Here is a 2,838-nt window from a genome sequence, read left to right on the forward strand (position 1 = left end):
TGTGCTTGGATTTTGTAGGTTTTATAGTTGCTGGGGACTTAATTAATTGATTGTGTTTACGAAAATCTTCTTACATTGTTTGTTGCAGTCAGATTGCGTAATAATTCTAGTCAGGGCCAACCGTTTACGAGACACAGCGTAATCGGACAGTTACTAAAATTAAAAGTATTTTCAAATTTATTTAATTAAGCCCCCCATGCAACAGGTCCGAACGCTGTTGCAGAGGCAACGGAAAAAGCATGCGAAGTTCAGAAGAACGCGAAATCCCGAAGATTGGCTAAAATTTACAGACGCGCGAAACTGGGCACGGACTTCAATGCGAGATGCCTTTAATAGGTTCCACAAAGAAACATCGTCTCGAAATTTGGTAGAAAATCCCGCGCGCTGTCGGGAGTGGAATGGTAGAGAGATAGTATGATTGTGGTTCGATGAACCCTCTGCCAAGCACTTAAATGTGAATTGCAGAGTAGTCATGTAGATGTAGATGCAGATGTAGATGTACGTGTGGATCGCGATGTCAAGCCATGGAATCTTCGGTCCGTTCTTCTTCGATGCTGCAGTAACCGGTGAACGCTATTTACACATGGCCTCATGTCTTCCATTGAAGGAACAATGGTTCATGCAGGACGGAGCACCCCCCCCCCTCCCCCCATACTGCCAACGTTGTGATTGATTTCCTACACGAAAGACTTGGCCCCTTTGGGGGTTCCTTAAAGAGAAGGTGTACCACAGAAAACTCGAAAATGCAGTGCAACTTAGGGCCATAATTGTGGAGCTATACCGTGCCATTCCAGAAGATTTGTGTCGGAGAGTCGTCCCAAATGCACGTGTGCGACTGGAGGAAGTTGTAAACCAAAACGGCAGTCATATTGAACACCTGATTCATTAGGCTGCATTTACAAGCTGTATTCTTTACTTCAGCATCAATAAATTACAAATCTTGTCAACAACAAATGTGTTACTCATGAAACAAATCAGGTGTCTTATCGTGGGCCACCCTGTATATAAAGAAAGATTAAGCAGTGGGTTTCTCATTCACAAATCTCATCTGAATCGACTTTGTATGTGGGAAGAAGGAGAAACATCTACAAGCACGTTTTGGAGTTCGACTGCGGCGAGGTCGTGGCCTATAGAGACTGCAGTTTAGCGTTTCATGATGTTGTAACCCGGAGGCATTCCTCAGATATACTTGTATAAGGGGCGATTAAAAAGTTTCCGTCTGAAATCCTCACAGTCCAGAATCGGTTCGCCAGTCGGCAAAATCAACTTGAGCGTTGAAGCAGTCATCTCACCAACGCAGCAGGTTGACGATACCGATTTGGTAAAACACCGTGTCCTGCTGCATGAAGAACTCAGTAATTGCCTGCTCGACATTCTCGCCGGACAGGAATCGTTGACCTACCAAGGCCTTTTCGAAGGAACCGAAGGCGTGGCAATCCCAATGGGGAGTGATCAGCACTATAAGGCGGACGCTCGGGTGTCTCCCAACTCAAGTTGCCGTAACTTCTGCGTTACGACCTTTGCTACGATTTGGTGACGTGCTGTATAATGAAGGAGCATCACCCCTTGTCGCACTGTTTCACAAGGACGTGTACCGCTTTGTTTCCTTCGGCAGCAAAGAAAAGAATAACTTCACTTTGCTCCTATTTGTACTCATCTGGCAGTAACGTTACCATTGTTCACGTTTTTGCATTTACGTCACACACGTCGGAAAGACGCGAATGCCATACTGAACCCTTTCCTACGTGTCAGTGCTTATATACCGCATTGGAGGCGCGCTACGTTGCCTATACACTGTAGCAATGCCGTCAAACGGAAACTTTTTGATCGCCTCTTATATGAAAAACATGGCAAAGCCTCAGTAGAGTGTCTAATAATAGCGGAATCGAATGCTTAAGTGAGTTCAGTGATAGTAGGCAAGCAACTGAAAAGTCGATGAAATTAACCAGTTGTGGCCGTGCAGTTCTAGGCGCTTCGGAACCGCGCGACTGCTACTGTCGCAGGTTCGAATCCTGCCTCGGGCATGGATGTGTGTGATGTCCTTATGTTAGTTAGGTTTAAATAGTTCTAAGTTCTACGGGACTGATGACCTCAGATGTTAAGTCCCATAGTGCTCAGAACCTTTTGATTTTTAACCAGTTAATTTACGTGTTGCCAACGGCCATGCCGCATTGGTAACACCGGTTCCCGTCAGATCACCGAAGTTAAGTGCTGTTGGGCTGGGCTAGCACTTGGATGGGTGACCATCCGGTCTGCCGAGGGCTGTTGGCAAGCGGGGTGCACTCAGCCCTTGCGAGGCAAACTGAGGAGCTACTTGATTGAAAAGTAGCGGCCCCTGTCTCGGAAACTGACCTACGACCGGGAGAGCGGTGTGCTGACCACATGCCCCTCCGTCTCCGCATCCCGTAACGCCTCTGAGCTGAAGATGACACGGCGGCCGGTCAGTACCGTTGGGCCTTCATGGCCTGTTCGGGAGGAGTTTAGTTTAGCTTTAATTTAAGCGTTAAAAATAATTTTCCCCGACCAAATGAAACCACCCATGGCTTGCCTGAAAAAAGGCCATCGAATAGTGTATTTGTGTGTGCGTGGGAGGGGTAGCAGTTTTCAGTCAATTCAGAAAACTCACGAGAAGGCGAAAATCAGTAGAAGTTCATAGCTGTTACTTTCAAATTCAACCTGCAGCCACGTCGACACGTGGGGACACCAGTTCTGCCTGTGTCTGGAGACTGGACGACTTATCATTGCTTCTCATTTGTTTCTCAATATTTTTCCGTATATTTTTTCTTGTCCTACAGCAAGACGACAGTTCGCCAAATAACCTAAAATTGTGGGCTGACT

The 2,838-nt window shown here is 46.5% G+C and overlaps 1 pseudogene; it reads left to right on the plus strand.

The window, feature by feature from the left end:
* Positions 1 to 2,153: 2,153 nt before the first annotated feature.
* LOC124724613 lies at positions 2,154 to 2,271 on the plus strand (annotated as a pseudogene).
* The last annotated feature ends 567 nt before the right edge of the window (positions 2,272 to 2,838 follow it).

This window comes from Schistocerca piceifrons, chromosome 1, assembly GCF_021461385.2.
Source record: "Schistocerca piceifrons isolate TAMUIC-IGC-003096 chromosome 1, iqSchPice1.1, whole genome shotgun sequence".
Lineage (NCBI taxonomy): Eukaryota > Metazoa > Arthropoda > Insecta > Orthoptera > Acrididae > Schistocerca > Schistocerca piceifrons.